Consider the following 14,881-nt stretch of genomic DNA (forward strand, 5'->3'; position numbering starts at 1 on the left):
CAAGAATGACAGAGTCTGCGTGGGCTGCAGCTGTGACTTCTTTAGATTGAGCGAAAAGCCATGATTGTGCAGTGTGTTTATAAGGGCATGGGAAGAGTGGTGAACTGCTTCCAGAGATGTAGCCCTGACAAGCCAGTCATTGAGGTATGGGTAGATGTGGAGGCCCTGTGCTCTGAGGAGGGCAGCCACAGTATTCATGAGTCTGGTAAAGACCCTGGGGGCCAAGTTGAGGCCAAAAGGAAGGACCTTGTATTGGAAATGTTAGCGCATGATCCTGAACCATAGGGAAGAACGATGGGGCTGCCAAATCGGGACGCGTAGGTACACGTCCTTCAGATCCAGGGAGCACATTCAGTCTCCCTTGCACAATGTCTCCGCTATAAAAGCTGGCATAACCAACCTACATTTTTGTAGAGGTAAGGAGAGGTTGAGGGTGGAAAGGTCCAGCACAACTCTCAGGCCCGCCTGATTCTTTTTCTGAATGGCGAAATACTGGAGTAAAAGCCCAAGCCTCACTGGAAGGCTGGGACTTCCTCCACAGCCTGGCTCTCTACGAGCGTCCGGATCTCCGCCAGAAGAGTTGCTGTCCCAACTTGAGGGAATGGAGGAGGGAGGAGAGGCTGGGATGGGTAGGCTGTACCCCGTGAATACTACAGCGAGGATCCAGGGGTCCACGAAATTCTGGTGCCAGAAATGTGCATTGAGAGCAAGCCTGCCCCCCACTGGAGACACGTGGACCCGGAGAGGCATGTCATGCCCTCTTTCCCTCAGATGCTGTTGCGGAGGAGGGGGACTGGAAAAAGCCCTTACTCCCCCCCCCCCAATTTTTGTTGCTTGCACCGACTTGGAGTCGGCGAGCGGTCCAGCTTTCTGGACCTCTGTTCCTGGAAGCCGCGGAACCCTCAGTACGTACGCCCCTTGTAGGAGCGCTGCTGTGGCTGTGTGTACGACTTGGGCATGGTCTTTGTCAAGATGGATAAAGACTGGGCCGTTTGTGAGCTGTTTTTTTTTGTCTAGGTCCTCGTCCGTGGTGGAGTGGAAGAGGGTCCCCCCCCTCAAACAGCAGGTACAATATGTGTTCCTGGACGTCCGGGTTGAATTTTGTTGCACAGGGCCAGGCTGTCCTTCTCATGTCCGTGGGATACAGGATATGGGCCACGGTGGACTCCATGAGGTCCTGTGCCACCAGCATGGCCTAAGCCAGTCCCGCCTTGAAACGCGATTGGCTATGTGTAGGGAGTTCCGGGAGGAAGTCCGCAATTTCCCACCATAACCTCTGGTTAGCGGTAGCCAGCATGGCATTGGCGTTGGCCTGATGAAGATGCAAGGACGCGTTGGAATACAGCTTCTTCCTGTAAGCCTCCAAGAACTTCTCCTCCTTGCCAAGCAGTGTCGCAGAGGAGGAGGCTGAGGACGACTGAGGCTTGGAGTATAGTGATGCCGCAGCGATCACTGAGGAGTGTGGCTGAGGATGGGCCGATAGCAAGAGTGTATCCACCTCCATCTGCCTGGACTTGACCGGCTGGCCAGAGTGGGGCTTGAGCCAACTCTTTTTGGCCAGGGAGACTTCATCAGTCTGCAGTGGAATTCCCATTTCGGCAGAGGGGCATCACGTGAGGACTTCAGCAAGGACCCCCACTGCCGGTTGCTCAACCTCAGGTTGAGGCAGGCCCAGGTACACCGCCAGCCCTGCAAGATTGCAAGATGTTTGTGGAAGGCCTTGGCTGACGAGGGCGTGTCAGGTTCCTCCTCCTCATCCGTGCCCTGTGGGTCAGGATGAGTAGTAATGGGAGCCGGCGGCTGGTACGGAACCGCCTGAGGAAACGGCTGGGAGGCCAGAGGCAGAGGCTGCACCGGGGCCAGGGGCACCGGTGGAGCAGCCTGAGGTGCTGGAAGCATTTGAGGGAGCACATCCCTGATGGCATTCCTGAGGATAACCCCCATCCAGGGGCACTTCATAAGCCTGAGGAACCTCTCAAAGAACCTGTCTTCAAAGGCTGGAGGAGTGGTAGGGGATATAGACGGGGTAGCGGGAGGCTGCTGGAGCCGTTGCATACCCTGCCTATACCGATGCAGCGGGAACCTGCCCTGCGCAAATGAAGGATAGGCTGTAGATCACGTACCTGGCTGAGGCCAGTCCTACCTTGACACTCGTTCCTCGCCAAACTCCTGGAATGGCGTCGGACGGGTGCCGATTTCTGGCCCAGCAGCGATGTTGTCGAGCTGCCTGCCACGTGCCTGCGTCGAGTTGCTCGCCTCCTCCAGGACTTTTGAGTGTGGATCGCGAGGCCTACCCTACTCCTCGGGCCTAGACCCGGTAGGTGTGACACCCTCTGCCCAGTAGAGCTGCATTTAGGCCCCCCTCAGACGTACTGCCGCTACTAGGGCGCGGCCCCTCGGACATAATGCCGGTACAAGGGCAGAGCCCCTCGGGTGAGGACCCGGTACAAGAACCTTATGGTCCCTCAACACTGTCACCGGGATGATCCGAGGATCCCTCGGCCTGTAGGCCGGTAGCTGAAGCAGCCTCGGTGCACGTGCTGGTACGAGGACCTGAACAGTCCCTCCCGCGCGGGCGAGTCCTTGGGAAGGAGTCTCCCTTGCTGGGTGCGATGGAAAATAGAGGCCCTACCTTGGAGCCGGATCGATGTTTCACAAAGACCTTGAGGTCCTCTGGAGGAGACGCCTGGAAGAGATCCCTCCACCTGGCTAGTTCTTCAGCTACCGCGATGACAGGGCGCTGCACGCTGTACAAGCTTGCCAACCGTGGTCTGGGCCAAGGCAACGTAGGCAGAGGGTGTGGGGATCTGGAGTTGGGTAGAGCCCGTCGCAGGATGGACACCTGCTGAACCCTGTGGAAGTCGACATGCGCCGGGGAGGAGCGTGATGCCTGAGGATCGAGTACCTGAATGACAAAAAGACAAAAAAGACAAAAGAGAAGAAGTATCCGTGCGTGGAATTACATGGCCAAAGCCAAACCCAGGAGCACTGGTGAATTCGGCCTGTTCCCGTCGATGCGGAAAAGGGGTCTGGGGTGTGGCACCGGAGGGTGGAGTCAGGGCAGCGCACCCCCGCGCCTCTAAATTTAAAGGGGAAGAAGGCTTTTTCTGGTGAAGGGAAGGGACGCCCATACCGTATGGAGGAAAAGGGGCGGGACGTATGAGTAATTACTGGTACTTGGGCTAGCCCCAGTACCTTCTGCAATATCGTAGGAGTGCAAAGCCAGAATCCGCATTTCCCACCAATCTGTATTCCTTTGGATCATTTTGGATTTAGTACCAATGGCTGACAGGCCCCGTTCGGTACAAATCTTTCTTAGTGTCTCAGATCTAGAGGCACTCAAAGTAATGTCCGTAATTGCTTCCATATTATAAGTAAAGGCAGGTGGCTTACAGTTAACGCTAACTTAAGAACATAATGTTTCTCGTATAAGTGTAACCTGGGTACTTTAACCAGTGCGCAACACTGGGTACCTTCGATCTTATCCCACCACTGTACACCAATATGTTAAGATGGATTTTTAAACTCTGACCTGGTGGGCAGAGGTTTAGGAGGCCACCCTCTGTTTAGTGAAACAGGGGAACCTTCTGGACAAGCCATCCCAATCCAGGTAGCTTGGCAGGCATTCAAGACTAAGTCTCAGCAGAGGTGAGAGTGATTGGAAGCCCACAACAAGCACACATAGCAATGAACCACAGATTACTCTTAGACAAGTGTTTATGAAAAGTATTTATACATTTATTGTCTCCCGGACCAATAGACACAAGGAACAAGTTACTTACCTGTAACTGTTGTTCTCCAGCATGGGTCTGGCATAGATTCACATGCTCATGAATATTCCCCGTCGTCAGGCTGGGAATCCTCGGTAAAGAAAAATCAGTATCAGTTTCGTTTCTGATCTGTCTTTCGTAGTAGTAACCAATCACTGATCTCTGCCTCATACTGACCACAGCCAATGACAGCCATCTCCCTAAGCCCCGCCTCTGGCAGCCATCTTCAGATTTGGTAGCACGTGAAGTGGCAGTATGACCAAGTGAAGAGCCGCAGAGGGGTAGGCGGGAGGGTTCGCATGTGAATCCATGCCAGACCCATACTGGACTCCTCCCTGGAATCCCGGTCGACGCAGTAGAATTTCGTGAAGGTGTGCGTCGACCTCCATGTAGCAGCCCTGCAGATGTCCAGCAGGGGCACACCAGATAGGAATGCCGTGGTAGCTGCGATCACTCTGGTGGAATGGGCTCTCGGACGGCCGGGCAGCGGTCGGTTTGCCAACCGATGACAGTACATGATACAGCCGGAGAGCCATCTGGAAATGGAAGCCTTTGAGAGAGCCTTCCCCTGATTGACAGGTCCAAAGTTCACAAAAAGTTGTGACGTCTTCCGAAAACTCTTCGTGCGGTCCACGTAGAACTTCAGCGCTCTAGCCACATCCAGCGAGTGCAAAGTCCTTTCAGCCGGCGACGAAGGCGACGGGAAGAAAACAGGCAACACCAAGGGTTCGTTGAGGTGGAAGTCCGACGGCACCTTGGGCATGAAGGAGGGGTGCGTCCTGAGCACTACCCTCGTGTCGTGAAAAGTAAAGTACGGGGCCTTGCAGGAAAGGGCCTGTATCTCTCCCACCTGTCGTGCGGAGGTGATGGCCACAAGAAACGCTGTTTTCCATGACAAGAACTTCAACGGAGCTGAGTGCAGAGGCTCGAACGGAGGTCCCATGAGCTTGGTCAGCACCACGTTGAGCTCCCACGCCGGGGCCGGAGCCTTCACCGGCGGGAACGATCTGAACAGTCCCTTCATGAATTCTTTCACCAGACGATGAGACCACAAAGACATCCGTCCCGTGGTTCTGGTGTATCGGGAGATCGCAGCAAGATGAATCTTGATGGAAGCGTGCGCCAGTCCAGCCTTGGCCAGCGTCAGTAGGTACGGCAGTACTTGAGGAGCCGTTATCCGTAGAGGGTTAATCTTCTGTGCGTGGCACCAGACAGAGAACCTCTTCCATTTGTGTCCGTAGCATTTAAGAGTTGAGGACGCCCTGGCCTTTGCAAGAACCTCTCTGCAGTCGGCCGGTATGTCGTAACCTCCAAACTCTAACGCTGCAGGAGCCAGGCCTGCAACTTCAGCGACTTCGGGTCGTGATGGAGGATGGCGCCTCCTTCCCTGGAGAGAAGATCCGCGTCCACTGGCAGCTTGATTGACGGGGACGCTGACAAGTCCAGAAGGTCTGGGAACCATATCTGCCTCGGCCACGCAGGTGCGACGAGGATCATCCTGCACCGTGACCTCTTGAGCTGGTTGATGAGCCGGATCAGCAACGGCAATGGGGGGGAACGCGTATAGAAACAGGCCCTCCAGGGGAACGAGAAAGCATCGCCCATGCTCCTCGGCTGGGGAAACCTGCTGGCTAACCTCCGGCACTTGGAGTTCGTCGCCGTCGCGAACAGATCGATCTGGGGTGTGCCCCACCGTCGGAAGAGGCGGTCCACTAGATCCTGTCGTAGTTCCCACTCGTGGCACGAGCGCAGCTCTCTGCTGAGCGAGTCGGCGATGGTGTTTTTTATTCCTGCCAGATGAAACGGCACCAGAAACATCCCTTGGGCGACGGCCCAATGCCACAGATCCTGTGCCTCCTTGGACAGGGCTGGGGATCTGGTACCGCCCTGCTTCCCGATGTAGAACATGGTGGTGGTGTTGTCGGTGAAGATCCTCACCACCTTGCCCTTGAGGGATGGAAGAAAGGACCTGAGGGCCCAAAACACTGCACGGAGCTCCAGGACGTTGATATGGAGGGACTTCTCCGTCGGAAGCCAAAGGCCTCTCGCGAGCAGATTTTCGGTGTGCGCTCCCCACCCTTCCAGGGAGGCATCCGTGGTCACTGTCTTCTGGTGGCCCGGGGTCTGGAAGTCCATGCCCGCCGTCAGATGCGCGCGGGTGCCCCACCACCGGATCGCTTGTCGGAAGCTCTCGTCGAGTGTGATCCTGTCCTCGAAGCTGCCCGTCGTCTGGATCCAGCGAGCGTCCAGGAACTCCTGTAACTGGCGCATCCGAAGCCTGCACAGGCGGATGAGATAAATGCAAGAAGACATCATTCCGAGGAGGGATTTGATGGACCTCACCCTGGCTGCGTCCGCAACCAGCATCCGCTGCACCTTGCCCAAGATGGCCCTCGTCCTTTCCTCCGACGGAGAGGCCAGAAGCGCCACTGTGTCGAGTTTCGCTCCCAGAAACAGTGCGTCTTGCGCGGGCACCAGGTGGGACTTGGCGTAGTTTATGGAGAATCCCAGGTCCGTGAGTAGTTGGACGGTCCTCGCCGTGTGCTCCGCAGCGAGCTCCCTTGTCTTTGCTCGGATGAGCCAGTCGTCCAGGTAGGGGTAGACGTGGATCCCCTCCAGGCGCAGCCGCACCGCCACCGGTGCGAGGCACTTGGTGAACACCCTGGGTGCCAACCTCAATCCGAAGGGAAGGGCTCTGAACTGGTAGTGACGCCCTTGGACCACGAACCTGAGAAACTTTCGGTGTCCCTTTAGGATGGGGATATGGATGTAAGCATCCTCCAAATCCGACGACGACAGGAAATCACCCTCCTCCAGCTGACCCAGGACGTGCTGGAGGGTGACCATCCGGAACTTCTGTGCCTTGATGAATTTGTTTAGTCGTCGTAGGTCCAGGATGGGACGCCATCCTACTGTCTTCTTCTTCACGAGGAAGTATCTTGAGTAAACTCCGGAGCCCCGAAGCCTCTTTGGGACGAGCTTGATGGCGCCTTTCTTGAGCATCGCCTTTACCTCCAAGAGAAGTTGAGGGACGTGATGTTCCTTCCTGGCCACGGGGGGGACGCGCGGGCACTTCTTTAGAAACATGAGCGCGTGACCCTGGGCCAGGGCATCCATGTAACGCTCACCTGATTCCCGCAGAGGCGCCGGTCTTGACTGGGTGAATGCCGTATCTTCAAACGTGATGTGTAACACACGGTTGGCTCTTTGGGCTGGACCTCTGTGCACTGTATGTCTGACTCGAAGAGTAAGATGTCTGCAGATAGAAAATATGGGATTAATGAACTGGGGTTATTGGGTGCCTCTCTCCTCTTCCCTTTCTCTTCTCCTGTAGAACCCCAAAGGTTAACGCCCTCACCTTAGGTAAGTGAACGCCGAGCTCTCCATCTGCCTCGGGGCAGGGTGCCGTAACCAGTTTCTTCACTGGATAAGGGTGCAGGCCTCTTGACCTCAGAGGACTGCTGTCCGTCGTTAACTGCACGAACGGTAAGTTCTGGGCACTTCAAATGTCTTAAAAGTCTTTTGTAATGATATCTCTTGTTTTGCAGGGTTCCGGCGATGGCGGATGGCGGGCTGATGAGAGTTGAGGATCGAACCCGTGTGAGGAATAGAAGTGCCTGGAAGTACATAAGTAAGCGCTTGTAGCCTGCTTCACGATGCGCACTAACTGTCCCTTTTATCTTGCAGGTACAAGTTCGGAGCTTTAGAGAAGCTGAAGGGTGCTGGAATACCCACTGGATTCGGCGTGGGAAGGAGTAATGGCACGTGAGTAATAAAGTTGCCCAATGTCTTTAAACGCACCTTCTTTTGTCTTTCAGATGCGGGATGCAGCGCCGAAGGCCTCCGGAGCGTGCGAAGAGCTGGTAAGCTTTTGTCTTTCAGATGCCGGAATGCAGTGCGAAGACCTCCGGAGCATGCGAAGAGTAGGTAAGCCTTTGTCTTTCAGATGCCGGAATGCAGCGCGAGGCGTTGGTGACAGCCGATGGACCAGGTAAGAGATGCGCTGCCACTGAAGACCGTAGTGCTAACCTGTTCTTTCTTTGTCTTTACAGGTGCTGCTGAAGACTGGATTCCAGGATGGTAAGCCTTTGTTCCCTTAGGCCCAGGATCAGAAGCAGAAGACACGATGAGCGTTCTGCTGCAGAGAATGCAGAATAACACAAAGCAAGATTCATCCATCGGGTGTGGTTTAAATAGCCTCCTGTAGTGCTTAGGTGTCTCCTTCCACAGCCACGCCTAGGTAAGAAAAGAGTTCCTGCTTTCCAGAAGAGTTCCAGTGTTCTGAACCTAGGGAGTGGCTCCTGCCCCACCCAACAGGAAAAGTAGTCCCAAACAGAAGAGGATCAGGGGTTCAACTGGCAGGTAAGTAAGCAGCATGGTCTGCTGCAGGTAAGTCCACCCAAGCATTATGAGCCCGGCGCTTCCAGCGCTGGGACTGGGCATCTTTATGAGCCTGGTGCCACTGGCGCCAGGACAGGGTCCAAAAGGTCCCAATTGGGACTGGCTGGCACTCGGAACCGGGTTTATGGGTCTGCTTCCAAGGGAGTCGGGCAAGTCCTGATCTTTTGGAAGCAGAGATCATGACAGCACCCCCCCTCAAGGCCCCTCCCAAACCGGGCTTCTCCGGGGGTTTGGGCTTGTTAGGAAATGTTCGATGAAATCTTTTGATTAGACGAGGCGCGTGGACATATTCTGCAGGTTCCCAGGATCTTTCTTGGGGACCGTAGCCTTTCCAGTCAATCAGGTAAAATAGTTTAGATTTGGAGATCTTGGAATCCAGGATGCTTTTGACTTCAAACTCGAGTTCTCCATCAACTAGAATAGGTTTTGGAGATGTAGTTAGTCGGGTTTGAGGTTGCACGGGTTTTAATAGAGAGACATGGAAGACCGGATGTATCTTCATGTGAGGGGGCAAGTCCAACTTGACCGCTACTGGATTTACTATGGTAGTGATGGAATAGGGACCAAGGTATCTTGGGTTGAATGTGCGTGGTCCTTTTAGAGGTAGATATTTGGTGGATAACCAGACTTGATCTCCTACTTGATATTGGGGGGCTTCCTTCCGATGTTGGTCTGCTCCTTTCTTGTATTGTTCTTTAGCCCTTTGGAGGTGAGAAACGGCTTCCTTAAAGGCTTGGGTGATTGTAGAATGCAGGTGGTCTACTGCTGGTGTTCCAAGATCTTGGAGTGGATCCAACTCCGAGGTTCGAGGGTGACTACCGTATAAAAGAAAAAACAGGGTCTTCCCAGTTTCCGAGTGGACAGAGTTATTGTAGGCATATTCGGCTATCCAAAGGATATCTTTCCAAGTTTTTTAGTTTGTTGTAGCATGCAGCGCAAATACTGTTCCAGAGTTTGATTGGTCCTCTCGGTTTGTCCGTCGGTTTGAGGGTGGTGGCTGGTCGAAAGTCTCACATCAATTTGAGCCGACCGACAGCAACTTCGCCAAAAATGAGAAATAAATTGACTACCTCGATCCGAAATTAGAACTGAAGGAAAACCGTGCAGTCGGACGATGTTTTCGAGAAATTCTCGGGCCAGAGTTGCTGCTGTTGGTAAGCCTTTGAGTGGAATGAAATGCGCCATCTTGGAGAATAGGTCCACGATTACTAGGATCATATTGTATCCGGAGCATGGAGGTAGATCGGTGATGAAGTCCATAGAAAGCGTATGCCAAGGGCGAGGCGGGATGTCAATAGGTCGTAAGAGGCCGGCTGGTTTTTCCTTTTGACTCTTGTTTTGGGCGCATACTCCACAGGACATTATAAAGTCTCTGATATCTTTTTTCCAAGACGGCCACCAGAAGTAGCGCTTGATCTTTTCCGAGGTCTTGGTCATACCGGGATGTCCTTCCATTAAAGAATCGTGATAACAAGAGATTACCTTTTTCTGTAAATCTATGCTGGGCAGGTATAACCGTTCTTGGAAATATAATAGGTTGTCCTTCACCGTAAAGTCCTTTCCCTGCAGATGCCAATTCTGTATGTCTGCTGGAGTTACCAGTAGCCTGGCTTTATCCTTAACTTCCTCTATGGATTGTGTGGCGATTACACCTAGAATTCTTTGTTCGGGAATGATAGGTACAGGTTTAGGATTGATCAAATGTTCTTCCACTCCCATCCGAGAAAGGGCATCAGCTTTACCGTTTTTTGTACCAGGTCGATAGGTAATTATGAAGTCAAACTCGGCAAAGAATAGTGCCCAACGGAGTTGCCTAGAGGATTGAGCTTTTGCGGTTTTCAAATATTGCAGGTTTCGGTGATCTGTAATCACAGTAACGGTGTGTCGGGCCCCCAGAAGATAATGCCGCCAAGCCTTAAAGACGGACTTGATAGCTAGAAGTTCCTTATCAGTAATAGTGTAATTGATTTCAGGAGGCGAGAATTTGCGGGACCAAAATGCCACGGGATGCAACTGATTGGTTACTGGGTCCTTTTGTGATAGAACTGCCCCCATGGCAAGGCTCAAAGCATCAGTTTCAACGATGTAGGGGAGTTCTGGGCGAGGATGTTTTAAGATCGGTGCAGAGATAAATCTAGTCTTCAAATTCTGGAAAGCTTGTTCCGCCTCGGTAGACCATTCAAAACGTTTGTTTTTCTTTAACAAGGCGGTGATGGGCTGGACTATTCGAGAGAATTCGGGGATAAACCTGCGGTAAAAGTTAGCGAAGCCTAACATGCTTTGAACACCTTTTACGGAGGATGGCGATGGCCATTTGAGAATTGCATCAACCTTCTTTGAATCCATACGCACTCCGCTAGGTGATAATATGAATCCCAAGAATTCAACTTCAGTCACGTTGAAAACACATTTTTCCAACTTAGCGAAAAGTTTGTGTTGACGCAATCTCTCGAGGACCATTTTCACGTGTTTCCGATGTTCAGTTTCCGATGAAGAATAAACGAGGATGTCGTCAATGTAAACAACAACACACACATCTATGAGCTCTCTGAGGACATCGTTCATAAAATATTGAAAGGCGGCCGGGGCATTTCAAAGTCCGAAGGGCATGACCTGATATTCAAATAGCCCATACTTGGTGCGGAAGGCCGTCTTCCATTCATCGCCCTCTTTTACTCGTACCAAGTGGTAGGCTCCTCTAAGATCCAGCTTTGTATATATGCATGCTTTTCTGACTTGGTCCAGGAGTTCAGGGATCAAAGGTAACGGATATCTATTCTTAACGGTGATCTGGTTCAGGGCGCGATAATCTATACAAGTTCTAAGGTCCCCTTCTTTTTTTGGAACGAAGAACAAAGCTGAGGAAGCAGGGGACTTGGAAGGACGAATAAACCCATTCGCTAGGTATTGATCCAGGTATTGTCGGAGGTGAAGATTCTCAGGCTCGGTGAGGGCATAAATTCTACTACAAGGAGGAGTAGATCCAGGTATCAGGTCTATCTGGCAGTCATAAGACCTATGAGGAGGTAGAGAGTTAGCCTGATCCTTCCGGAAAACATCTTGGAATTCTAGGTATTCAGGAGGTAACTGGGGAGCCTCCGAGGAAATTGCTGCCAGTGCAACACCAGGTCGAGGGTGACAAGTAGAGACACATTCTGGAAACTGAACCGTTCTTGCTCGCCAATCGATCTGAGGATTGTGCTTCTCTAACCAAGGAATTCCTAGAATAATCTGGAACTGAGGGGCCTTGATCACATCGAACACGATCTTCTCATGGTGTCCATCTTGACTTACTAGCGTCACTTCTTGGGTGGTATGCGTTACTGGTCCGGAGGCTATCTCCGTACCATCCACCATAGTAATGACGTCCTTTACAGCCTTTGGACAAAGAGTCAGATTCATCCTCAAAACCATTTCATGATCCACATAATTGCCGATGGCACCGCTGTCGACGTAAGCTTCAATCGCATGTAATCGATCCGGATTTTCAGGGCTAATGAGGACCATAGGTATCACGAAATGTGAGGTCACTGAACTGGTTTTAACGCTCGGCAAGAGGACCTCTATTCTTGTCGGGCGAGGTTGTTTCCCTGCTCAGAGTTTGTGACTCTGGTAACTGCAGCTCCTACTGCCTTCTTGGCTGGTTTCACCGGACAGTCTCGAAGAAAGTGCCCCGAGTTTCCGCAATAGAGGCATAATTGCAGCTGTTTTCTCCTTTCCCGCTCCTTTTGTGTTAGTGGTCCTTTCAGGCCCCCTATTTGCATGGGTTCCCCGGAGTCTACTCCTTTGGTAGGAGTTGGTGGTTTGGAAAATACTCAAGCATCAAACTTGGAACGATCGGCCTTCCTGTTCTGCAGTCTGTGGTCAATTTGAACGACTAAGTCAATATAGTCCGAACAGACTTGCGGGGGATTCACTACTTGGGCTAACACATCTTTGAGCTCTCCACGTAGACCTCTATAAAACAGAGTAATCCTTTTGTCCTCAGGCCATCGAGTTTCCACTATCAGTCTGTTGAAAGACGCAATATAAGCCAAAAGGTCTTGATTACCCTGTCGCAATGAAAGGAGCTCATTGTCCAAGGCCTGCCCCTGTGAATGTCTTGCAAACAGTTTTTCCATACTGAGCTGAAAAGCTTGAAAATCATGGAGAACCGGATCATCTTGATTAACTAGAGGGATCGACCAGTCTGCCGCATTGCCACTAAGGTACGAAAGCACGAAAGCTACCTTAGCTTGATCAGTTGGAAAGGCTGCTGGCCGGCATAAGAAGTGCAACCGGCACTGATTAATAAATACTGCAAACCTCTTTGGGTCACCAGAAAATCGTTCGGGCGGAGCCAGAGGTACATTCCCAGGTAGGTTGATCTGCACTGGGTTCGTAGAGGATGTTGAAGGAAGATTTGCCCCTGATGCGGGTAACGGAGTTTGTCCGGCTTGTGACTGTAGCAATTGTCTAGCGAGATCGTCTGTACGCTCCTTGGAAATAATCAGTTCCCTTCTTAGAGCATTCGTTTCCCGACGGGCTGCATGCACTTCTGCTCTTAGTTCCCCAAGTAACTGGACTAGCTGGTCGGTATCCGAGGTTTCCATAGCGCCTGGGTGGGAGTTTTGCGGTAGGCTTTGTGTTCTGTAACGCTCACCTGATTCCCGCAGAGGCGCCGGTCTTGACTGGGTGAATGCCGTATCTTCAAAGGTGATGTGTAACACACGGTTGGCTCTTTGGGCTGGACCTCTGTGCACTGTATGTCTGACTCGAAGAGTAAGATGTCTGCAGATAGAAAATATGGGATTAATGAACTGGGGTTATTGGGTGCCTCTCTCCTCTTCCCTTTCTCTTCTCCTGTAGAACCCCAAAGGTTAACGCCCTCACCTTAGGTAAGTGAACGCCGAGCTCTCCATCTGCCTCGGGGCAGGGTGCCGTAACCAGTTTCTTCACTGGATAAGGGTGCAGGCCTCTTGACCTCAGAGGACTGCTGTCCGTCGTTAACTGCACGAACGGTAAGTTCTGGGCACTTCAAATGTCTTAAAAGTCTTTTGTAATGATATCTCTTGTTTTGCAGGGTTCCGGCGATGGCGGATGGCGGGCTGATGAGAGTTGAGGATCGAACCCGCGTGAGGAATAGAAGCGCCTGGAAGCATGTAAGTAAGCGCTTGTAGCCTGCTTCACGATGCGCACTGTCCCTTTTATCTTGCAGGTACAAGTTCGGAGCTTTAGAGAAGCTGAAGGGTGCTGGAATACCCACTGGATTCGGCGTGGGAAGGAGTAATGGCACGTGAGTAATAAAGTTGCCCAATGTCTTTAAACGCACCTTCTTTTGTCTTTCAGATGCGGGATGCAGCGCCGAAGGCCTCCGGAGCGTGCGAAGAGCTGGTAAGCTTTTGTCTTTCAGATGCCGGAATGCAGTGCGAAGACCTCCGGAGCATGCGAAGAGTAGGTAAGCCTTTGTCTTTCAGATGCCGGAATGCAGCGCGAGGCGTTGGTGACAGCCGATGGACCAGGTAAGAGATGCGCTGCCACTGAAGACCGTAGTGCTAACCTGTTCTTTCTTTGTCTTTACAGGTGCTGCTGAAGACTGGATTCCAGGATGGTAAGCCTTTGTTCGCTTAGGCCCAGGATCAGAAGCAGAAGACACGATGAGCGTTCTGCTGCAGAGAATGCAGAATAACACAAAGCAAGATTCATCCATCGGGTGTGGTTTAAATAGCCTCCTGTAGTGCTTAGGTGTCTCCTTCCACAGCCACGCCTAGGTAAGAAAAGAGTTCCTGCTTTCCAGAAGAGTTCCAGTGTTCTGAACCTAGGGAGTGGCTCCTGCCCCACCCAACAGGAAAAGTAGTCCCAAACAGAAGAGGATCAGGGGTTCAACTGGCAGGTAAGTAAGCAGCATGGTCTGCTGCAGGTAAGTCCACCCAAGCATTATGAGCCCGGCACTTCCAGCGCTGGGACTGGGCATCTTTATGAGCCTGGTGCCACTGGCGCCAGGACAGGGTCCAAAAGGTCCCAATTGGGACTGGCTGGCACTCGGAACCGGGGTTATGGGTCTGCTTCCAAGGGAGTTGGGCAAGTCCTGATCTTTTGGAAGCAGAGATCATGACAGTCCAGCACCCAACGGTCGGTGGAGATGGCCTCCCACACGCTGACGAAGTTCGCCAGCCGGCCTCCCACCGGGATGCTTCGGTGGGGACCCGACCCCACGGCCGGTTCAGTCCTACTTCGACGAGGCTTTGCCGCCTTGTCCTCCCTGGCGACGACGGCGGGGTCCGCCCGACTTGCCTCGTCCCCTGTAGGCTTCCCATGACGACGAACGGGCCGCTAAACGGTAGGTGGAATATCCGCCGCCGGAACCTTTGGAGGCACCCTGCTTGCCTCCGGTGCTCCGAAAGGGCGGCCTTCGCTGGAGAACACCAAGAGCCCGGGCCGTCTCCGTGTCCGTCTTGATGGCTTGTAGGGAATCGTCCACTGTTTTCCCAAACAGGTTGCTCCCGTCGAACGGCATGTCCAAAACTCTGGTCTGCACTTCCTGCCAGAAGTCTGTTGCCTTGAGCCATCCACGCCGTCTAAGGCACACGCCGTTGCCGAACTGGCGAAACCCAGTGTCCGTCGCTATCGTAATGGTGTGGTCCGACGCCACTTCTCCTTCCTGCAAGATCTCTAGGGCCTCCGCCCTCTTGTCGTCCGGTAGGAAGTCCAGCAGGGGGGCGATCTTGTAC

The 14,881-nt window shown here is 52.7% G+C and overlaps 1 protein-coding gene across 3 annotated transcripts in view; it reads right to left on the reverse strand.

The window, feature by feature from the left end:
* Positions 1-14,881, reverse strand: part of UBE3B (ubiquitin protein ligase E3B) — a 2,019,282-nt gene that overhangs the window by 903,896 nt on the left and 1,100,505 nt on the right. The window lies entirely within an intron of this gene.

This window comes from Ambystoma mexicanum, chromosome 10 (assembly GCF_040938575.1).
Source record: "Ambystoma mexicanum isolate Mex_15411 chromosome 10, UKY_AmexF1_1, whole genome shotgun sequence".
NCBI lineage: Eukaryota > Metazoa > Chordata > Amphibia > Caudata > Ambystomatidae > Ambystoma > Ambystoma mexicanum.